The 24,621-nt window shown below is 43.3% G+C and overlaps 1 protein-coding gene across 7 annotated transcripts in view; it reads right to left on the bottom strand.

Annotated features, from left to right (window-relative positions):
* ATG9A (autophagy related 9A) overlaps positions 1–24,621 on the bottom strand; it is a 383,311-nt gene that overhangs the window by 354,029 nt on the left and 4,661 nt on the right. For 5 of the 7 annotated variants that reach the window (XM_033944872.1, XM_033944873.1, XM_033944874.1 and 2 more), the window contains exons 2-3: positions 16,210–16,275; positions 15,994–16,094 (exon numbers count right to left, since the gene is read on the bottom strand). The gene's annotated coding sequence lies outside the window, so the exon portion shown is untranslated. Of the gene's footprint in view, positions 1–15,993; positions 16,095–16,209; positions 16,279–16,527; positions 16,574–24,621 lie in introns of those variants that run through there. The other 2 variants (XM_033944870.1, XM_033944868.1) reach the window with 2 other exon arrangements.

Genomic DNA, 24,621 nt, shown 5'->3' with positions numbered 1-24,621 from the left:
ATGATCGCTCTTCTTTAGTCTGAAAATTAGACGGATGGCCGTATTTTGAACTATTCTCAGTTTTCTCACATTTATTTTAGGTATTCCCAAGTAGACAATGTTACAGTAGTCCAGGGTGGTTAAAATCAGTGATTGTACCAATATTCTGAAGGATAGCGGGTCGAAGTATTTTTTTATGGTTTTCAGTTTCCAAAGGATGAAGAAGCATTTTTTTGTCACCGAGTTTATGTAATCGGTCAGGGTCAGGTGGGTATCCAGGGTGACTCCCAGTATTTTTATGGTTTTGAGTATTGAGTGATCATGGCCATTTACATATATTGTAGTTGCGGAGATTTTTTCGCTTGGGCTAGCAAGGAAAATCTTTGTCTTTTCTGAGTTTAATTTCAGTTTGAAGTTTAAAGTCCATTTTTCTATTTCGAGCATGATGGAGGAGATATGTTTTGAGTTGGTTGAGGTCACATTTGTTATTGGTATTAGTATGGAGATGTCATCTGTGTATATGTAATAAGTTAGGTTAAGCTTTTGTAAAAGGTGGCCTAGGGAAGAGATTTATATATTGAACAAGGTGGAAGATAGGGGGGGAACCTTGTGGGACTCCCGAAAGGCTTTTCCAGGGTTTAGAGTAATTTCCTTCATGGACCACTTGATAAGATCGTTTGGTTAGGAAACCTTGGAACCAGGTCCACACTCTTCCTGATAGTCCCATTTCGTCTAGGCACCTAAGCATAGTTTCGTGGTCCACGAGATCAAAGGCACTGCTGAAGTCTAACTGTAGGATCAAGGCGCTGGAACCTTGATTGAAAAGGTCGTATAGGTGGTTATGGAGAGAGCCTAGGACTGTCTCAGTGCTGAATCCTTTTCTGAATCCAGATTGGTGGTCATTTAGGAGAGAGTACTTATCTAAGTGATTTACTAATTCCAAGTTGACCAGCCCTTCCAGCATTTTGGTGAAAAAGGGGGTTCTCGCTATGGGTCTGTAATTGAACGCCAGAGTGAGCGAGATCTTCTGATTTTTGGGTATGGGTGTGATTAGGATGTGTCCCATATTTTCCAGGTAGGTTCCGTTTTTGAGAGAGTAAGTTGCCCAGTTAAATAGGTCCCTCTTAAATTCTGGTATTGCATCTTGCATGATCTTAGACGGACATTCATCTAGTAGACAATTTGATTTGGAGTATTTGTTGAAGAGTGCAAGGAAGTTATTCCAATCTGGGGGCTCGAAGTGGGATTTGATCGTGATGGTTCTGTAGTATCTGTGTGGTGTCTGTTATTTTGCTTACTAGTTTGAATAGTTCTCTACTGTTTGTATTGGCTGTTCCTATTTTCTGTGCATAACAGTTATAACAGCTTTTCTTTGATCTGATTTTTGTAATTTTTCATTTTTTGTTTCCATTTAATTTTATCTTCCACTTTGTCAGTTTTTTGCCATACTCTTTCCAGTTTTCTAAGATCTTGTTTGAGGGCTAGTAATTCGGCGTCATACCATTCTTTTGATGCCCTTGTGTTCTTTTTGTATGATTGAACAGGAGCTATTTGATTTAGTGTGTCTTTTGTGAATTTATCCCATCTAGTGGGGAAGTCTTGCTCTTCCTCTAATTTGGGGTGTAGTTCATAATGGGTCCAGAATTCTGTTGGATTGGTGATGTTTCTGCAGGTGACTGTTTTTTTCAAATTGGTTTTGTTTATATGTTTTGCTGTTGAGTGTTTTTTTTGCCAACATAATTCAAAATTGAAAGTATAGTGATCTGACCATATGCTCTTGACCCAGTTTCCTGTATGGTATTGTATTTTTTGTGCGTCGGGGTCTTTGTGGGGAAAAGTGACGATGTCCAGTTGGTGTCCCTTTTCATGTGTTTCCTTTTTGTCAGGAATTCCAAAGCCCAGGGTATTTAGGAACAAGTCGATTTATGTCACTTCCGGTTTTTCCTTTTTCTCTAGGTGAACATTTATGTCTCCCAGAAGTATGTTGTATGGGCCTTTTATGGTATTGGATGAAAGTATATCATTGGCTAGACAAAAACAGATTGGCTCTCAATATTAAAAAAACCAATGTTATGTTATTTCCATGGAAAGAGAACTTTTCTCTTGTTCATCCAATTTCAATTCATAATGTTCCCCTTCAATTAGTTAAAAATATAAAAATTTTAGGTGTAATTTTTGATGATAAACTAAATTTCCATGATCATATCAGCAACATTGTGAAAATCACCTTTTATAGATTACGTAAAATTCGTTCTATCTCGAAATTCCTCTGTGCTAAATCACTCACTATATTGATTCACTCTTTGGTGATTTCTAAACTTGATTACTGCAACTCTTTATTCAAAGGAATTGCACAATATGAAATAAAACGATTACAAATTATACAGAACACAGCAATAAAATTAATAAATAATTCCAAGAAATTTGATCATGTAACACCACTTCTCAAAGAGGCTCATTGGCTTCCTGTTAATTACAGAATCACTTATAAGTTGTGTGTAATTATCTTTAAAACTTTGATTAATAAGACCCCTGCTTTTTTATATAGATTACTGATTCCATATTCTGCAAAGAGAATTTTACGTTCTAGCGATCAAAATCTGCTAACGATCCCATCCTTAAAAATTATTAATACAAGAAGACAACTTATTTTTTCTTGTACGACACCTCAAACATGGAACGCCCTCCCTATTTCTTTAAGAGAGGAGAAAGACCTTGGAAAATTTAAAACTGAGTTAAAAACTTTCCTTTTTAAAGATGCCTTTTCTACATAATTTTATATTTCATGAATTATTTATTTGGTTGAACATGTTTTAACTACTGTATTCCTTTTGTACTTGCCCTTAATGTTTCTTCTTTACTTTAAAATTATATTTCACCCTTCCTTTCCTAGTGTTTAATATTGTTTAAATTTAGAATATTTTAGCCATTATTTAAATTGTATGTATTATTATGTTGCATTTAGAATATTTTAGCCATTATTTAAATTGTATGTATTAATATGTTACATTGTTATTGTTCTTGGATTTTATATTGTAAATTTTAAATGTAAATCGCTTAGAATATCCGATTAAGCGATTTATCAAGTCCCATAATAAACTTGAAACTTAAAACTTGAAACTTGAAAGGTATTCAAAGAATTCTTCTTTTGCACTTGACCATTTTTTGGGGGGGGATGTAGAATAGTGTAGCTATTAGAGATTCTTCCAGTTCGGGGTTGGTGATCTTACAGGTGATGATTTCCATTTCTTCTGTGATTTTTTAGTCCATTCTGGTGAAGTCAAAGTAGCATTTAAGGATTATCGCTAGACCCCCTCCTCTTTTCCAGCTTCTAGTTATTGGGACGATTTTATAGCCCTGCGGTAAAATTTCCTTCATAATGACATCTGTGTCTGAGATCATCCATGTTTCGGTTAGGAATATGATGTCCAGGTTTTTGTGTTCGATCCAATCATGTATGTGTGCCTTATTTCTCACCGACTGAGCGTTGAGATTGTATCCTTTGAAGTTCTTGTATTGTTTGGGGGTGGGGGTTTCAATATGTTTCAGTTGTTTTAAGTTTTTTTTGTTTTTGGTCTTGTTCCTGTGTTGTTTGGATGGAGAGGCAGTTTGAGAAATTCCCTTGGAGGCTGGTCAAAATCCAGAGCATCAAGAAATGCCTTGGATTTTTTGGATTCAGCCTCCAAGGGAATAGAGAGAGATTCACACATCTCTTTGAGAAAATAGGTAAAAGAAGTTGCATCAGGTTTAGAGGATGGATCCAAAACAGAAGGATCCTCTTCTCCTGATGAACACTCTCCCTCTGAGAGAAGAGGGTCCTCCGAATCGCCCCACAGATCAGGGTCCCACACTTGAAAACTGCGGTCCCGGGATTCCGGTGTGGAGGGTTCTAGGTGTCGAGTTTTATGCATCGACTTCCCAGACCTCTGTGAAACGGTACCGGGAGATGTTATAGGCTGTGTCGGCGCCGATGTTTGAACAGCCTGGTGTAAGGATCTCGGTTCCGGCGCTAAGACTGGCATAGATACCGAGGTAGTGGTGTGCATCGGTACCGACAAGGTGGATGCCGACAAAGGAGGCTGCTCCACTGTCAGTACCGGAGGCTCAGACCGGACCGGGACTGGAAGGCTCGGTGTCAGAAGGGCAGGTAACAGCTGCTGTAGTTGTTCTTTAAGCTGTACTTGCAGGACGGCGGCAATGCGCTCGTCTAGTGAAGGCACCGGTACCGCTTTTTTCTTCTGCGGTACCTTGGGTGCCGCTATACACTCCGAAGAGGAACCCGATGTCGAGGGGCTTACCTCAATCGGAGCGGAGCGCTTCCGCGGGCGCCTCGAGGTCGGCAGGATTGGGCTCGCTGCCACTGAGACCGGAGGGCGCTCCAGCGGGGAAGGCTTCTTAGCCGGCTTACCTGAAGGGTGCGACGCCGGCGCGGTGTCGCGCGGTGTTGACGAGGCAGGTGCCGACTGCGTCGGGGTCGAAGTGGGGACAGGTGCCGCCGAATCCGACATCTCGGTACCAAACAATAATCGCTGTTGGATTTGTCAATTTTTTAAAGTTCTCTTTTTAAGAGTGGCACAGCGGGTGCAAGTAGACGCTCGATGGTCAGGACCAAGACACTGTAGACACCAGTTGTGCGGGTCTGTGAGTGAAATTGGTCGAGCGCACCGCTGGCACTTCTTAAACCCGGGTTGAGGAGGCATGAATGTAAAAACGGCTTCAGCCAAATCAAAGGCCGAGGCCTCGATGGTGGCAACAGGCCCCGCTGGGGCGAAACCGAAAAAATGAAAGAAAAACGAACTAAGTTGTTTGTTTTTTTTTTTTAACAAAGAAAAGAAAATAAAATGAGGGAAACAATATTTCCCAACGAGTTTACGCGAGCGGGAAGGCGAAAATAGAAAAAAGTTTTCAACAGCCGTTGAAACGTGCGTCTTCTTAGCTCCGCGGAAACTAAGAAACTGGGGACCGCGTGCCTCCGTCGGGCGGGAAGGCACTCGCGCGTGCGCGGTGCGGCCTGCTAGAACTTTCCAAGTTCTTACAGTGCAATCACTCTAAAATTGTCCGTACCGGGGCTCCGTCGGTGCCGTCACCCATCAGTCAAGAATATGCTGCCTGCTTGTCCTGGGATAAAGACCCGAATGGTCCATCCAGTCTGCCCAACCTGATTCAATTTAAATTTTTTTTTTTTTTTTTTTCTTCTTAGCTATTTCTGGGCAAGAATCCAAAGCTTTACCCGGTACTGTGCTTGGGTTCCAACTGCCGAAATCTCTGTTAAGACTTACTCCAGCCCATCTACACCCTCCCAGCCATTGAAGCCCTCCCCTGCCCATCCTCCACCAAACGGCCATACACAGACACAGACCGTGCAAGTCTGCCCAGTAACTGGCCTAGTTCAATATTTAATATTATTTTCTGATTCTAAATCTTCTGTGTTCATCCTACGCTTCTTTGAACTCAGTCACAGTTTTACTCTCCACCACCTCTCTCGGGAGCGCATTCCAGGCATCCACTACCCTCTCCGTAAAGTAAAATTTCCTAACATTGCGCCTGAATCTACCACCCCTCAACCTCAAATTATGTCCTCTGGTTTTACCATTTTCCTTTCTCTGGAAAAGATTTTGTTCTACGTTAATACCCTTCAAGTATTTGAACGTCTGAATCATATCTCCCCTGTCTCTCCTTTCCTCTAGGGTATACATATTCAGGGCTTCCAGTCTCTCCTCATACGTCTTCTGGCGCAAGCCTCCTATCATTTTCGTCGCCCTCCTCTGGACTGCCTCAAGTCTTCTTACGTCTTTCGCCAGATACGGTCTCCAAAACTGAACACAATACTCCAAGTGGGGCCTCACCAATGACCTGTACAGGGGCGTCAACACCTTCTTCCTTCTACTGACTACGCCTCTCTTTATACAGCCCAGCATCCTTCTGGCAGTAGCCATTGCCTTGTCACGCTGTTTTTTCGCCTTTAGATCTTCGGACATTATAACCCCAAGGTCCCTCTCCCCGTCCGTGCATATCAGCTTCTCTCCTCCCAGCATATACGGTTCCTTCCTATTATTAATCCCCAAATGCATTACTCTGCATTTCTTTGCATTGAATTTTAGTTGCCAGGCATTAGACCATTCCTCTAACTTTTGCAGATCCTTTTTCATATTTTCCACTCCCTCTTCGGTGTCTACTCTGTTACAAATATTGGTATCATCTGCAAAAAGGCACACTTTTCCTTCTAACCCTTCAGCAATATCACTTACATACATATTGAACAGGATTGGCCCCAGCACCGAACCCTGAGGGACTCCACTAGTCACCTTTCCTTCCTTCGAGCGACTTCCATTAACCACCACCCTCTGGCGTCTGTCCGACAGCCAGTTTCTGACCCAGTTCACCACTTTGGGTCCTAACTTCAGCCCTTCAAGTTTGTTCAACAGCCTCCTATGAGGAACTGTATCAAAGGCTTTGCTGAAATCCAAGTAAATTACATCTAGCATATGTCCTCGATCCAGCTCTCTGGTCACCCAATCAAAAAATTCAATCAGGTTCATTTGGCACGATTTACCTTTTGTAAAGCCATGTTGCCTCGGATCCTGTAACCCATTAGATTCAAGGAAGTACACTATCCTTTCTTTCAGCAACACTTCCATTATTTTCCAACAACTGAAGTGAGGCTCACTGGCCTGTAGTTTCCTGCTTCATCCCTGTGACCACTTTTATGAATAGGGACCACATCCGCTCTCCTCCAATCCCCAGGAATCACTTCCGTCTCCAGAGATTTGTTGAAAAAGTCTTTAATAGCACTCGCCAGAACCTCTCTGAGCTCCCTTAGTATCCTGGGATGGATCCCGTCTGGTCCCATCGCTTTGTCCACCTTCAGTTTTTCAAGTGGCTCATAAACACCCTCCTCCGTGAACGGCGTAGAATCTACTCCATTTTCTCGTGTAACTTTGCCAGACAATCTCAGAGTGGCCAGAAGAAACAGGAACGCCAAGCTTAGCCTCTCCCTTGACTAAGCAGGTGACAAAAAGAATGGCTAGCCTGTTAGTGTGGCTTTTTTTGTTTTCTGGGCCCAGCAATGTTGAAAGGTCTGCGCAACAGGCCATCAACATCCCAAATCCCAAGAAATGCAAAGCTAAGTCATCTAGGGATGATTCTCCACTCCATGGTCTGGAGGCTTTCTCAGACTTTTTGAAACTTTTGTGGAATGTCTATCATGAGAGCTGTGCTTCACTTGTGCAGTCTAGCTGCGCCTTGGACTTGTCTCCCAGCAGCTTTGCCTCCCAGGGCACATCTTCTTCATAGTCTGTCACTATTCCAGTTTTGGGAGACCCTGCTCATGCAGATACTGATGATGACCATTTTGCAGATCCCTTATATTCGAGGGATGTTCTTCCCATGGCTGCGGACCTGGGAACATGTGCTGACTCTCAGGATCCTGCTCTAGCCTCTGAACCAGGGGATGATCCTTCTGTGCTTATTTAAGTTTGCGGGCTTACTGGATCTTATCTTGGAGCCCCTGCATGATTTGCATTTACGCACTCAGCCAGCTCCTTCTACCTCCTCTTCCTTCATGTGTGGAGTGAGAACTCAATCTGCAGCATCTCTCTGGCATCCAGCTATTAGCATTCTCATTTTGGAGCAGTGGGATGCTTCGGGGTGGGGGGGTGAGGGCTCTCAAAGTGGCGAGAGCTAACACTGTTCCAAATCTTCCAGTAACAAGTTTCAGAGCTTAACTATTTGTTGAGTGATAAAATATTTCACATAACTTTAAAACAAATAGGAGGAAACATTTTTTCACTCACTAAATAAATAGCTCTGGAATAAAGGATGTGGTATCAGTAGTTAGCATAGAAAAGCCCTCTAATAGGTACAAGGTTATACCTTGACATTACAGATGACAAAAGTATAATTCAAAATTGTCAAAACTGCAGAAGTCTGTACGGAATTGAAGAATGTTCTTGTGAGACTAGGAGACTGGGAATCTAAATAGCAAATGAAATTTAATATGCTCAAGCTTTAGGGTACAGTACAAGGTACTGTTACGATGCATCAGACTTTGCATGGTATCTGCAGGAGGGAGTGAAGATGTATGTAGAGAATGACATGGGGAAAAAATATGTCCCCGTCCCCGCGAGCTTTATCCCTATCCCTGCCCCGTCCCTGTGAGCTTGGTTCCCGTCTCCAACCTGACCCTGTGAGCTTAGTCCCAGTCTCTGCTCCATCTCCGCGAGCTTGGTCCCCATCCCTGCCCCATCCCCGCAAACTCTCTGATCCCATCTGCACAAGCCTCAAATAGTTATGATTTTATATTGAACTTATTTTATTAAAGTATACAAAGAAACATTATTCTGTAAAACTGCATTTTATAAACACAAATAATACAAAGCAAGGATCAACAAAATCCCTGTCTCCCCTTCACAAATATCCCCTCCACTATCGAGAAAACTGTATTATAGAAAAATCATGCTAATGGAATGCCGCAGTCACACATGACATGGATTAAAAACTGGCTGGAGCAAAGTAAACAGAGAGTGGGGGTAAATGGACAATTCTCAGACTGAAAGAGCGTCACCAGCGGGGTGCCGCAGGGCTCGGTGCTTGGACTGTGCTCTTCAACATCTTTATAAACAATCTGGACATTGGTACGATGAGTGAGGTGATTAAATTTGCGGACGATACGAAGTTATTCAGAGTAGTGAAGACACAGGGGGATTGAGAAGATCTGCAACGTAACATAATCAAGCTCGAGAAATGGGCATCGACATGGCAAATGAGGTTCAACGTAGATAAGTGCAAAGTGATGCATGTCGGGAACAAAAATCTCATGCACTCATACAGGATGTCCGGGGCAGTACTTGGAGAGATCTCCCAGGAAAGGGACTTGGGAATTCTGATCGACAAGTCCATGAAGCCATCTGCACATTGTGCTGCGGCGTTGAAAAGGGTGAACAGAATGCTAGGAATGATCAAGAAGGGGATCACGATCAGATCGGAGAAGGTTATCATGCTGCTGTATCGGGCCATGGTGCACCCTCACCTAGAGTACTGCATCCAGCACTGGTCGCCATTCATGAAGAAGGTCATGGTACTACTTGAAAGGGTCCAGAGAAGAGCGACTAAAATGGTTAAGGGGATGGAGGAACTGCCGTACAGTGAGAGATTGGAGAAGCTGGGCCTCTTCTTCCTTGAAAAGAGGAGACTGCGAGGGGACATGATCGAAACATTCAAAATATTGAAGGGAATAGACTTAGCAGATAAAGACAGATTGTTCACCCTCTCCAAGGTAGAGAGAACGAGAGGGCACTCTAAAGTTAAAAGGGGATAGATTCCATATAAATGTAAGGAAATTCTTCTTCACCCAGAGTGGTAGAAAACTGGAACGCTCTTCCAGAGCCTGTTATAGGGGAAAACACCCTCCAGGGTTTGAAGACAAAGTTGGACAAGTTCATGCTAAATTGGTGAGACTGGACTCATTTGGAGCACTGGTCTTGACCTAGGGGGTCACCGTGTGAGTGGACTGCTGGGCAGGATGGACCACTGGTCTGTCCCAGCAGCAGCAATTCTTATAAACAGTGTTAAGGGAGTGCAACTAAGGCAACTACCCCCCCCCCCCCAGTCAGAGAGAGCCCTAAGCCAGCTGGAAGCTAAAGAAGCACGGCCTGGGCTTTGCAGTCTGCAGTTATGTCTAACACCAGTTCTAGAAGTATACATACAATATTTCAAATCTGATATATTGTAATCACAAAATATTATTTTTTTTATTTTTTTTTACCTTTTGTTATCTGGTCATTTTATTCTTCACATCGCATTGGTCTCAGGCTCTGGTTTCTGTTTCCATCTGTCTACTCTAAACCCACTTGGTCTCCTGACCATTTGACACGTCTTCTTTCTCCATGCTCACCATTCATCTTCCATCTCTGTGTATGTTTTTCCCCCATGTTCAGCAAGCATCTTCCTTCTCTATCTCCTATACTTCCCTTTCTAGTATTTCCCCTGTGCCCATCTCTCTGCCTTCATCATCTCACCATTCTATGATCCCCCTCCTCCTGAGCACAGTATCACTCCTCTATATCCCTATGCCCCCCCATCTATCTTCCTTCTGTGTTCTTATTTTCCCCCATGTCACAGTATTTTTATCACTGTACTTTTTTATTTGAATTTTCATGGTTTTATATGTCAGTGTTTAATAAATTATCTCCAGAACATCTGTATCCACAGTTTTTGTTTTCATCAATGGATTGTTTTCACTGTGGATCATTGAGTCTCCCCATTTTTCTTTGTTAGCCATCTTCTGTGTCCATATACCCTCCCATGTCTAGCAATTACCCCTCTATGTCCATATATCACCCCCATGCAGATGCAGCATTCCCCTTTTGGTCCTTGTTCCTATGCTCTCATCCATGCCCATCATCTTCCCTCTTTTTCTATATCTCCCTGTGTCCAGCTTTTTTCGTCTCTTACTCCTTACACAATGTGTCTCACACTGTTTCTTTCCTCCCTCCCTCCACTATGTTCAATATTTCACTCACTCTTCCTTGGTTCAGCTTTTCTCTTTCCCTTTCCTTCTCTCTCTTCCTCTCTGCAGGTCCTGTACCTCTCTCTCATCCCTCTAGCTCCCTTCTCAAGGGACCACCACCTCTTTCCCCTCCCTTCAGTGCCCAGGTATGGATCTGGCACCTCTCTCTTCACTCCAGCACCATTCCACCTACCACAGGTGCCCATGATCGATTTCCCTTTCCCACAATCTCTAGATCCAGCCACTGTTTTCCTTCCCTTCAGTTCCAGCCGGTCCACGTCCAGCAGCCCAAGCAATTCCCTCCTCCCTCATGAGTCCAGCAGCCCCATCCCTCCCTCCCTATTGCCAGTCCAATAGCCCCTCAACCCTCGCACCATCCTCCCAATGGCGGATAGAAAAAAACCCCAACCTTCTTTCCCCCTTCAAGGGTGCAGCAGCAGCCCCCTCCCTATCGCCAATCTAACAGCCCCACAACCCTCACACCTTCCCTCCCAATAGTGGACAGCAACCCCCCCAAAAAACAAACAAACAAACAAATCTACGAGTGCAACTCTCTTGAGTTGGCCCCTTCACACTTCCCGGGGTAGGAATACCAGCCTGTTGGAACAGAAGCTTCCTGCTTGCAGGGCTTCTTGGACTGGAAACTTCTTGAGATTGATAAAAGACTGAAGGAGATAGGGAGAGTCACCTATTATGTACTATTCCACAGTTTCGTCTTTCTCCACCTGCTGGTCATGATGAGATATTACCTATCTATGAAGCCTATACCGGTTTGGAGAGTTTCCTAAAGAAACTCAGTTGCCCAGGATATCAGTCCACTGCACTAGCCATTAGGCTACTCCTCTACTCCATCTACTTTTTGGAATCTTTCAGGTACTTGTGACCTGAATTGGCCACTGTTAGAGATAGACTGCTGAGCTCAGTGTGGGTTATGTTCTTATGTAAAGTCCCTAGCAGGGAGAGAAAGCTATGTGTCTCAAAAGATATAAAGAAAACATCACAACATAACACCAAATTTCTAGACTACATACCGTATTTTTCGCTCCATAAGATGCACTTTTTCCCCCCAAAAAAGTGGGTGAAAATAAGGGTGTGTCTTATGGAGCGAATACCCACCCACCCGTTACCTTATTTTAATTCCTCTGGCAAGCAGGCTCTGGAAGGCAGGTTCCATAGCTCTCCATGGCCCTTCCCTTCTTGAAGGCCACAACCCTGTTATCGACCAATGGAATCGCTCTTTACCGTGGAGGAGGGCTAGGGGAAAAGGTAACCAATCCGAAGCACTATTGAAAACTAAAAAAAAAAAAAAAAATCAACGAAGAAAGGGAGCCCGGCTGGAGCGTCGTCCCATCACCAACCAATGGAATCGCACTTTACCTGTGAGGAAGGCTTGGGGAAAAGATGACCAATCAGAAACGCTTCTTGAAAATGAAGAAAAAAAACAAACAAACAAACAAAGAAAGGGAGCACGGCCTACGTATCGCTCTACTTGAGTAACCGCTGTTACAAGGAGATTGTGGAGTGCCTGAAGATGGCTGCAGAGACCCCTCAGGCTCTGCAAGCAACGAGAAAAGTAGCTGCCAAGGTTTGAAGGGCCCCTCCTTTGTAGTTGGGAGAAATGGTAGAAACTGTCAAGCTTTAGGAGAGAGAGAGTTCACCATCACTCATTCAGACTCCAAGGACGGATTGGAAATAAAAACTGTTACATCGCCATGTGTTGATGGAAAGTATAAAAAAATGGATTATCCCTTTTAAGAAAAGAGTTATCCGACGTTGTTTAACGTACCCCGACTTCCACAGCGGAAGGAAAATAAATGGTGATGGTTATACATGTCCTTGGAAAAAGTATTGCTTGTTCGGTAACATTTTTGAGCAGAGAATGTCTAAAAAAAATAATCCTGTATGTAACAGTACTAATAAACACTCTAGCAAAGCTGGTTTAAAAGATTTCAGCCAACACAAATTTACAAGTGCAGAGCCTGGCAAGGAGTGTTGGGTTGGGTGCAGAGCCTGGCAGGGAGAATTTGGTTCAGAATGTTTTTTTCTTGTTTTCCTCCTCTAAATCTAGGGTGCGTCTTATGGTCAGGTGTGTCTTATGGAGCGGAAAAATATGGTAATCATAAGTTCAATGCGGTATACAAAAGTTTGCAAAAATGAATAATACAATTAAGGGCAAATTCTACAAGAAGCGCCCAAAGGTTAGGCACCCAATTAGGCACTGTTCAGTGCGATTCAAGTAAAATTGGGTGCTGTTTAATGAATTACGCTGAGCGGAACCTATTTTGGAGGCGCCCAAGAAATAGGCCAGCTCTAGGCACAACTAAAAGTTAGGCGTCTAGCTGAGCGCATAAGCACACTTAAGAGCAGTGATTCTGTAAGAAGGTGCCTAACACTTAGCCACGCCCACACCTAACGTGCATAGCGCTTATTTTTTGAAGGCCATCTAAATTTTTAGAGGCATCTTGTTACAGAATCATGCTTTCTTGATAGGCGCCTAGGTTTCAATCAGTGCTGATTAAAAAGCTTAATAAAGCTTGTTCTTCAATTTAGATAGGCGCCTATCTAGTTGGGCGCCTCCAACATAGGTGCCTAACTTTAGGTGCTGTTTACAGAATTTGGGCCTTAATCTATTTCGTTAGGAATTTTGAAAAGAGGAAGGTTTTCAGTTGTTTTCTAAAATGTTCGTAAGAACAAGATGTAAGCAGTAACTGTTGAAAATCTTTATCGTAAAAGGCTGTTTGATACAAGATATTTCTTACTTTTGATCCCTTACTTAATCCCTTGACTGATGGAAAAGTAAAAAGGGCATGTGACTTTTTGCTGTTCTTATGGGACACTATAAGAAATTATGAAAGGCTCCTGAGAAAATGAAAGAGTCATGGGATAGGTGGCAAAGTTCAGTTATGGATTAGGAATTGGTTATCAGATAGAAAACAGAGGGTAGGGTTAAATGGTCATTTTTCTCAATGGAGGAGAGTAAACAGTGGAGTATCGCAGGGATATGTACTGGGACCGGTGCTATTTAACTTATTTATAAATGATCTGGAAATTGGAACGATGAGTGAGGTGATTAAATTTGCAGATGACACTAAACTGTTCAAAGTTGGTAAAACACTTGTGGATTGTGAAAAATTGCAGGCAGACCTTAGGAAATTGGAAGACTGGGTGTCCAAATGGCAGATGAAATTTAATGTGGACAAATACAAAGTGATGCACATTGGGAAGAATAACCTGAATCACAGTTACCAGATGCTAGGGTCCATCTTGGGAGCTAGCACCCAAAAAAGGGATCTGGGTGTCATTGTATACAATATGATGAAACCTTCCGCCCAATGTGCGGCAGCTGCCAAAAAAGCAAACAGGATGCTAGGAATTATTAAAAAAAGGATGGTTAACAAGAATAAAAATATTAAAATGCCCCTGTATTGCTCCATGGTGTGACCACCTCTGGAGTACTGCATTCAATTCTGGTTTCCTTATCTCAAGGATGATAAAGCCATGCTAGAAAAGGTTCAAAGAAGAGCAACCAAGATGATAAAGGGGATGGAATTCCTCTCATATGAGGAAAGACAAAAAAGGTTAGGGCTCTTCAGCATGGAAAAGAGATGGCTAAGAGGAGATATGATTGAAGTCTACAAAATCCTGAGTGTAGTAGAACGGGTACAAGTGGATCGATTTTTCACTCCGTCAAAAATTACAAAGACTAGGGGACACTCAATGAAGTTAAAGGAAAATACTTTTAAAATCAATAGGAGGAAATTTTTTTCACTCAGAGAATAGTTAAGCTCTGGAACGCATTGCCAGAGGTTGTGGTAAGAGCGGACAGCATAGCTGGTTTGAAAATGGTTTGGACAATTTCCTGGAGGAAAGGTCCATAGTCTGTTATGTTCAGTGAGTACATGGGCGTATTGTGACATCCAGAAAAAAGACCTAAGTAGGTAGCACAATGCCATGGCATCTGAAGAATCCCAGTCCCCTCCTGCCCTACCCTATCATGGTAGGTAGAGTGTTGCTCTTTGATATGCAGGGAAATTGACCCTCTGCGTAAAAGAAAAGAGGTTTAAAAGTGAGAAGACCTTAGCATGAGGTGAGAAAGAAGAGAGATTAGATTAGATCATTGATTCTCAATCCAGTCTTCTTGATATACCTAGTCAGTCAGGTTTATAGAACACCCCATAACAAATAAGCATAAGATAGCTTTGCATGTAAATTAATCTCATGCATATTCATCTTGTGATGGATAAGTGTAAAGTGTTGTTTGTTTTTTTATGGGGTTAAACTGTGGTATGCCCCATCCATTTTAAATTTCACTAAACATACCTTTCCCACCCGATCGTGGGCGATCCTTGGATAGGCGACCGATTATGTACCAGTCTTCATGCAAATTAACCCAATTGGAGGCAAGCCCCACAACGACCCCACAGATCGCTGCAGAGCGATCCTGATGCATATCAGACCATCTTCTCCGCACAAGGGGGGGCTTTAATGGAACAGAACATACTGCAAGGGGGGGTTGTACATAGGATAGTTTGGCCAGAGATAAAGCGAGCAATGAAAAGGCCTTTTTATAGGTCACTCCTATGCCTGGTTGCAAGCAGCAACCAGGGGCAGCTGTCAAGTTTTAAATGTTAGTGCAGCCCCGCTTTTAACCTGACCTTGAAGTCTGCCTGATTTTTCCACTTATTTCACGCATATTTTGGTCATATTTTTCTGTCCATCCCTGGGGGTTATGCTCTGGTTCAGAGGTTGGACGGAGTACAACATTCAAAAATCAGTCGCGCCAATTTGATGCCCGATTTAGCACAAGCAATGACATTTTCCACCAATTCACCTGCTCTACAAATTAGCAGTTTTAAATGTTAGTGCAGCCTCACTTTTAACTCGCAGGGTGGCAGGGCGGCAAAGAGCAGGGTGCTTTTTTGATAGTCTCAGAGCTGCAGGGCTGGGAATTCAGGGCGGCAGAGAGCAGGACAGTCAGCAAGGACATGAGGTCCTCAGCAGTCGCTTCTTGGTCGCTCTGCTAGTGCATCTTAGCTCCGTTCTGCCCAGTGGTCTCTTCCAGGAGCTCATCAGCTACGGCAAGACTGTATGGCGGCGGAATCAGCTTCCGGCCACCAGGAGCTACTACCTGCCCAAAATGTATTCGGGCACTACTGTTGGGATCAGCGGAGTGGACTTTTACTCGCAAGCTCGTGGTTTTAACCCACAAGTTTAAAGCGGAGCTGCACTACGGCGTGTTCTGTTCTGTTCCGTTCCAATCCCGCTTTAAACCTGCGGGCTCAAAGGGCGGCAGAGAGCAGGATAGTCGGAAAGGACATGAGCAACTGGTCCCCTTCTTTTTTGATCAGCCAGCCCAGTCGGTGTTCCTGATTTTGTTTAGTGAATTGCTGCCTTCCTAATTTTGCATGCAATTTCCCCTCATTTGCTTGTGTGGATCGGAGGTTAATCGGTCACAAGGTTAGTGAATCGGGTAAGGGAAAAATCACAAACACGATCGGTGAGCTTACCTCAAGTCTTCACAGGATCCTTTTCTGTTGGGGTTCTGCCCTTTAATTTGCATGTAGGATCATTTTATTTTGTGTGAATATAGTCAGAAGGGAGAGGAACACTAAGAGAAAGATAAACAGGTAGGTGAAGCAGAACTGTTGCAGCATTAAACCACCAAACACAAACAATTTCCTTGAGCAGGAAGCAAACATTGCAAGCATTAAAAGACCCCTTACCCTGTCCATTTAGGCAGTCTGCCCACCACCGCCATGCATCCACCAGATTTTGGTTTCTGATCTATTCTGCTGAGCAAAGAAGAAATCAAAAGTGAAAGTAAGACAGGGAAAGTCAACCCCACACCCTGAAAGAAAGCTAATCAATCTACTCCAACCAGAAACTATGAACCTCCCACTCAATATGATCTACAAAAGTCTTTTCCAGTGAATGGACTCAAAGTCAGAAAGCACAGTTTCCTAACAAAGAAACTCAGAAATAAAAATGGTTAATATTAACAGACCTAAACAAATAAAAACAAAACCAATATAAAGTGACACCTTTTTTGGGGGGGTCTAACTTAATATATTTCAGGGTGATGCTCAGTATATTTTGGCCACTGGTCTGGATATTCAGTGACAAGTCAAGTCCAGGCTCAGCTCTCCCTTATTCAGCACTTAATTGCCTAAGTGAAACCAGATGCAGATGGCTTTTATGCAGTCTGATTTGTCCAGTTAAGAATATTAGCAGTCAACTGGACTGCCCACAAAAAAGCTGGCTACACCTTTAACAGTTAGTGCTGGCATTCAGATGCATTAACCAATTAAGTGCCAAACGATGGCCACTTAAACAGTGAACAGTTGAAAACCAGAACCAATTCACCAATTTCAATCATTATTGCTTACAGCTTGTTCTTATAAACATTTCAGAACTCAGTTGAAAACCTATCTTTTCTCAAAATACTTGGCCAAATAACTTTTCTTGTTCTTCATGATATTATTTATAATCTTTTGTAAACCGCCTTGAACTTGCGGTTAAGAAGAATGATGTTATGTTATGTTCCTGTGCCCCAATATAAACTGGAAGCTTTCACACCACTGCCCCACTCCAGACCCCTGCCCTGAGCATCCCATTAATTTACTTCAGAGCTTTAAACACCAGGACAGCCTTAGGGAGCTATAACCAGCACAAGAATCCTCCTGGGTTCCCCTTACCACAGATGGCACAATCTGTGAACAGATGTAGCTTATTCTTGAAAAACGACACGGTACTACTCCAAAGGGTCCAGAGAAGAGCGACTAAGATGGTTAAGGGGCTGCAGTAGATGCCATACAGCGAAAGATTAGAGAAACTGGGCCTTTTCTCCCTCGAGCAGAGGAGATTGAGAGGGGACATGATCGAAACATTCAAGGTACTGAAGGGGATAGACTTAGTAGATAAGGACAGGTTGTTCACCCTCTCCAAGGTAGGGAGAACGAGAGGGCACTCTCTAAAATTGAAAGGAAACGTAAGGAAGGTCTTCTTCATCCAGAGAGTGGTAGAAAACTGGAAGGCTCTTCCGGAGTCTGTCACAGGGAAAACACCCTCCAGGGATTCAAGAGAAAGTTGGCACAAGGACATATGCTGATAGGGCTAGTCTCGGTTAGGGCGCTGGTCTTAGACCAGAAGGCCGCCACATGAGCAGACTGCTGAGCATGATGAACAACTGGTCTGACCCAGCAGCGGCAATTCTTCTAATTCACAGGAATAAGCTATAGTAAATGAATCTTGCCTTGATTAACAAAATTAATTACATAGCTGAAAACTGCCAAAAATAAAAATGGACTGAGTGAGTTTTGGAAATGGCTCTTCAATAATGTCTTGCCTGATGTCCTAGCAGCCCAGCCCAGAACACTTTGAAGGCATTCAGTTTATCTGTCCCCAATGATCTTGCCAACCTTTCAGTCCCCTACTATCCTAACCAAGTTCTTCAGTCCCTTAATGATCCCCCCCCAAAACAACTGGATAGAACTACGGTAGGTGCTTGGTGTTCTATTTCCTTTCCCCTTCAACTCGGAATAAACATAGAAACATGATGGCAGATAAGGCCAAATGGCCCATCCAATCTGCTCATTCACAGCAACCACTATCTTCTCTTCTCCCTAACAGATCCCACCTGTCTGTTCCATGCTTTCTTTAATTCAGACACAATCTTTGTCTTCACCACATCTACTGGGAGACTATTCCACCTTTCTGTAAAAAAGTATTTCTTTAGATTATTCCTGAGCTTATCACCTCTTAACTTTATCCTATGCCCTCTCATTCCAGAGCTTCCTTTCAAACGAAAGAGACTCGATTCGTGCGCATTTACGCCACATAGATATTTAAATATCATTATCATATCTCCCCTCTCCCACCTTTCCTCTAAACTATAAAGATTGAGATCTTTAAGTCTGTCCCCCATACACCTTATGACGAAGATCATGTACCATTTTAGTAGCCTTCCTCTGGACTGACTCCATCCTTTTTATATCTTTTTTGAAGGTGGTCTCCAGAATTGTAAACAATATTCTAAATGAGGACTCACCAGAGTTTTATACAGTGGCATCAATACCTCATTTTCCTACTGGCCATACCTCTCCCTATGTAGGGTTACCAGTCGTCTGGATTTCCCCGGACATGTCCTCCTTTTGAGGACATGTCCGGGGGTCCGGATGGCTTTTCAAAACCTGGCACTTTGTCTGGGTTTTGAAAATAAATCATGTCGGAAGGGGGCATCCGTGTATGTGCGGATGCCTCCCTGCCCAACAAACATGCAGGGAGGGCAGGGCTGGAGCGGAGCGTGGAGCTCGGGTGGAATGGGGCAGGGATGGGTGGAACTTGGCACACCTGGAGGTGGGTCTATGGGGGTCTGGATTTTACTAACGTAAAATCTGGTAACCCTGTCCCTATGTACCCTAGCATTCATCTTTCACCACTGCCTTTTCAACCTATTTGACCACCTTAAGATCATCACATACTATCACACCCAAATCCCACTCCTCTTCTGTGCACAAAATTTCTTCACCCCTAAACCGTACTGTTTTTAAAACCCAAATGCATGACCTTGCATTTCTTAGCATTACATCTTAGCTTCAAGCTTCACTAGGTCTTTCTATCAGGGGTATCTATTGCAGGTTTTGGTATCATCCGCAAAGAGGCAAATATTACCCAACAGCTTTCAGCAATATCGCTTACGAAAATGTTAAAAAGAACAGGCCCAAGAACAGAGCCTTGAGGCACACCACTGGTAACATCCCTTTCTTCAAAGTGATCTCCATTAACCACTACCCTGTCATCTTCCATTCAACCAGTTTTTGACTAAGCCCGTCACTTTGGGACCCATCCCAAGGGCACTCAATTTATTTATTAGATGTCTGTGTAGAACACTGTCAGAGGCTTTGCTAAAATCTAAATACACCACATCTAGTGCACTCCCTCCCTCTATACAATTCTCTGTTCACCCACTCAAAGAAATTGATCAGATTTGTCTGACAAGACCTGCCTCTAGTGAATCCATGTTGCTTTGGTCCTGTAATTCACTGAGTTCCAGAAACATCACTATTCTCTGTTTTAAAAGCATTTCCAATAATTTATCTACCACAGAAGTCAGACTTACTGGCCTGTAGTTCCCGACTTACTGGCCTGTAGTTTCCTACTACAAAAAGGTGGAGGAGTAGCTCTCTATGTAAAGATCAATATCCAAGCGACCGAAATGCAAGGGACCTGGGAAGAGGAAGAAGCGATATGGATTGCTCTAAAAAGAGAAGATGGAACTTCTATCTACGTGGGTATAGTCTACAGACCTCCGACTCAATCACAGCAAATTGATAAGGATCTGATTGTTGATATCCAAAAGTTTGGAAGGAAAGAGGAGGTTCTGCTGTTGGGAAATTTCAACCTGCCGGATGCGGACTGGAATGTTCTGTCTGCGGAATCGGAAAGAAGTAGGGAGATTGTGGATGCCTTTCAAGAGGTTCTGCGCAGACAAATGGTGACGGAACCCACAAGGGAAAAAGCGATATTGGATCTGGTCCTCACAAATGGAGAGAGTATCTCTAATGTTCGAGTGGGTGCTCACCTGGGAAGTAGCGATCATCAAACGGTTTGGTTTGATATAACGGCTAAAGTGGAGCGCGGCCGCACAATACTTAAAGTCCTAGATTTCAAATGTACAAACTTTAATGCAATGGGAGAGTACCTGAAGAAAGAGCTGTTAGGATGGGAGGACATAAGAGAAGTGGAAAGACAGTGGCTTAAGCTGAAAGGAGCGATAAAAATGGCTACGGATATTTATGTGAAGAAAATCAATAAAAACAAAAGAAAAACTAGTGGCGGAGAAAATAAAGGCGAAAGAGTTGGCGTTCGTGAAATATTTAAAAAAACCAAGAAGAGGAGTGCATTTTCCTCTCCACCACCTCTCTCGGAAGCGCATTCCAAGCATCCACCACCCTCTCTGTAAAGTAGAATTTCCCAACATTGCTTTTGAATCTACCACCCCTCAACCTCAAATTATGTCCTCTAGTTTTACCATTTTCCTTTCTCTGGAAAAGATTTTGTTCTACGTTAATACCCTTCAAGTATTTGAACATCTGAATCTCCCCTGTCCCTCCTTTCCTCTAGGGTATACATACTCAGGGCTTCCAGTCTCTCCTCATAGGACTTCTGGCGCAAGGCTCTTATCATTTTTGTCGCCCTCCTCTGGACCATTTCTTACGTCCTTCACCAGATAGTCTCCAAAACTGAACACAATACTCCAAGTGGGGCCTCATCGACGACCTGTACAGGGGCATCAATACCTTCTTCCTTCTATTGGCTACACCTCTTTTTATACAGCCCAGCATCCTGCTGGCAGCAGCCACTGCCTTCAAACACTGTCACCCCCAGGGTCTCTCTCTCCGTCCGTGCATATCAGCTTCTCAGCTCCCAGCATATACGGTTCCTTCCGATTATTAATCCCCAAATGCATTACTCTGCATTTCTTTGCATTGAATTTTAGTTGCCAGGCATTAGACCATTCCTCTAGCTTTTGCAGATCCTTTTTCATATTTTCCACTCCCTCTTCGGTGTCTACTCTGTTACAAATCTTGGTATCATCTGCATAAAGGCACACTTTTCCTTCTAACCCTTCAGCGATGTCACTCACAAACATATTGAACAGGATCGGCCCCAGCACCGAACCCTGAGGGACTCCACTACTCACCTTTCCTTCCTCCAAGCAACTTCCATTAACCATCACCCTCTGGCATCTGTCCTACAGCCAGTTTCTAACCCAGTTCACCACTTTGGGTCCTAACTTCAGCCCTTCAGGTTTGTTCAACAGTCTCCTATGAGGAACTGTATCAAAGGCTTTGCTGAAATCTAAGTAAATTACATCTAGCATATGTCCTTGATTCAGTTCTTTAGTCACCCAATCAAAAAATTCAATCAGGTTCGTTTGGCACGATTTACCTTTTGTAAAGCCATGTTGCCTCGGATCCTGTAACTCATTAGATTCAAGGAAATACACTATCCTTTCTTTCAGCAACACTTCCATTATTTTTCCAACAACTGAAGTGAGGCTCACTGGCCTGTAGTTTCCTGCTTCATACCTGTGACCACTTTTGTGAATAGGGACCACATCCGCTCTCGTCCAATCCCCAGGAACCACTCCCGTCTCCAGAGATTTGTTGAACAAGTCTTTAATAGGACTCGCCAGAACCTCTCTGAGCTCCCATAATATCCTGGGATGGATCCCGTCTGGTCCCATTACCTTGTCTACCTTCAGTTTTTCAAGTTGCTCATAAACACTCTCCTCAGTGACGGCGCAGAATCCACTCCTTTTTCTCGTGTAACTTTGCCAGAAAATCTCGGTCCTTCTCCAGGATTTTCTTCTGTGAAGAATTTGTTTAGCACATTTGCTTTTTCCTTATCACTCTCCACATATCGGTTCCCAGCATCTTTTAGTTTATCAATTCCATTTTTCATCTTCCTCCTTTCACTAATATTTCAGAAAAAATTTATGTCTCCCTTTTTTACATTTTTAGCCATTTGTTCTTCTGCCTGTGCTTTCGCCAGACGTATCTCTCTCTTGGCTTCTTCCCTGTAGTCCTTTCTGCAGAGAAGAGAACAAGAGCTGAGAGGGTTCTGTAAAATTTAAGGTTCTGGCTGCCTTATTGGGCAGACTGGAAAGACTGTGCAAGTCTTTATCTACCATAATTTACTGTGCAACTGTGTAACTAAAGTGCACACTGTAGTTTCCACTTGTGTGTTGTGTTGGTTCAAACTGGAACCACCACTGTAAGTTGATCCTCACCACCCCCCAAAGGGTAAATCACTGATCCAGCTTCTGATTCTGTGGCTGTCGAGAAATAAAGGCCTACTACATTCTGGCTTTCCTCTTTATCTGGCTTCCTTTCTTGTCCCAAATAGTAGCAACATTCCATGCTACCGATCCAGTGCAAGCAGTGGTTTCCCCCATGTCTGTCTCAATAGCAAACTATGGACATTTCCTCCAGGAACCTGTCCAAACCTTTTTTAAGCCCTGCTACCCTTTTTTTTAAAAAGTTACCACATCCTCTGGTAGTGAGTTCCAGAGCTTATTCATTGAGTAAAAAACATTTCCTCCTATGTATTTAAAAGTATTTCCCTGTAACTTTATTGAGAGGCCCTTAGTCTTTGTAATTTTTAAAGAAATAAAAAATTGATTTACTTTTACCCATTCTACACCACTCACAATTTTGTAGATCTCAATCATATCCCCCTTTAGCCATCTCTTTTCAAGTCTGAAGAGCCCTAACTTGTTTAGCCTTTCCTTATACGAAAGGAGTTTCATCCCCTTTATCATTCTGGTTGTTCTTGTTTGAACCTTTTCAAATTCCACTATATCTTTTTTGAGATATGGCAACCAGAATTGAATGCAATACTTATGTTGAGGTCACACCATGGAGCGATGCAGAAGCATTATGTATTCTTGGTCTTATTTACCATCCCTTTCCTAATAATTCCTAGCATCCTGTTTGCTTTTTTGGCCATCATTACACACTGAGTGGAAGATTTCAGGGTACTGCTATAATGACACCTAGACTTTTTTTTTTCTGAACCCTAGCATCTGGTAACTATGATCTGAATTATTCGGGGGGGAGGGGGGGGTTGAGAGAGATTAAAGGTTCGGGGCTTGGAGAGGAGAGAGAACCAGGGGAGGACAGGAAGGATGAGAGGTGCAGAGACCTGCGAGGGGTTGAAGGGGAGAGAAGATACACCTTGTGACTCTTTGTAAATCTTGGGGCAAACATTTTGGATAAATTGGCTCTTTGATGTAAAAAGGTTGCCAACCCCTGATCTAGGCTCCTTTTTCTCCCCCTCCCAATATTCTGATAATTCAACTGAAGATTGATCACTCCAACATCACCTCTCCCATCCTATAAAAATGCATAACTGGACATCACGGGGTCAATATTCAAAAGGGTTGAATCAGGCAGGAGAGGCTGCTGCCTGCTTAAACTTTGTTGAACTGGCATGCCACCAATAGTCAATTGCAGTTAACCAGATCATGCCACTGAGTTATTGCTAGTAACTGGCTAAGGGTCTCATTTTCAAAAAAGAAGCACGTCCAAAAGACTATAATGGTACGTGGACGTTTGGATTGTCAAAACATCCAAATTGCCATTTTTGAAACCTTGACGATTTTCTAGGCTGTTTGTCCCCAGTGCATCTAAATTTCATGGGGGCGTGTTTTGGGCGGGATCATGACTTGGGATATTTTACAGCAATAATCATTTTACAAAAGGTCCAGGTACCATTTAGATGTTTGAGGCTAGACTTGTTTAAAAAACAAATAAGGGCCAAAAAGGTGCCCAAACTTACAACTGGAGGTATGGTCTCCCCACATTAATCCCCTGAAGATGTGAAACAGAATATAGATCTATTACAGCTGCAGATATTATGGCTAGTCTAAGAAGAGCAGCAAGCAGGTGTCTAAAGTAGTGTGGTAATCAGTGAATTGGACCCCAGAGAAGGAGACCCAGGCCTCTATTCCACCCTAACTAGAAACATAGAAACATAGAAAGATGACGGCAGAAAAGGGCTATAGCCCATCAAGTCTGCCCACTCCACTGACCCACCCCAATAGTCTAGATGCTAGTGACTCGACTTACGTAGGGATCCCACGTAAGTGTCCCATTTTCTCTTAAAGTCGAGCACGCCGGTGGCCTCGACCACCTGCACTGGAAGCTCATTCCAGTGGTCCACCACCCTTTCCGTGAAAAAATACTTCCTGGTGTCGCTACTAAATTTCCCTCCTCTAAGTTTAAGCGGATGCCCTCTTGTGGTCGAGGGTCCCTTGGGGAAGAGAATGTCATCTTCCACCTCGATACGTCCCGTGATGAACTTAAATGTCTCAATCATGTCCCCCCTCTCCCTGCGCTCCTCTAGAGTGTAGAGCTGCAGTCTGCTCAGTCTCTCTTCGTACGAGAGACCCTTGAACCCCAAGAGCATCCTAGTGGCCATCCGCTGAACCGATTCGACTCTAAGCACATCTTTACGGTAATGTGGCCTCCAGAATTGCACACAGTATTCCAGATGAGGTCTCACCATGGTTCTGTACAGCGGCATTATGACTTCTGGTTTCCGACTGACAAAACTTCTTTTGAACATCC

Source organism: Geotrypetes seraphini, chromosome 5, assembly GCF_902459505.1.
Source record: "Geotrypetes seraphini chromosome 5, aGeoSer1.1, whole genome shotgun sequence".
NCBI lineage: Eukaryota > Metazoa > Chordata > Amphibia > Gymnophiona > Dermophiidae > Geotrypetes > Geotrypetes seraphini.
Note: the sequence above shows the minus strand (reverse complement) of the source record. Positions and strands in the feature narration are given on the sequence as shown.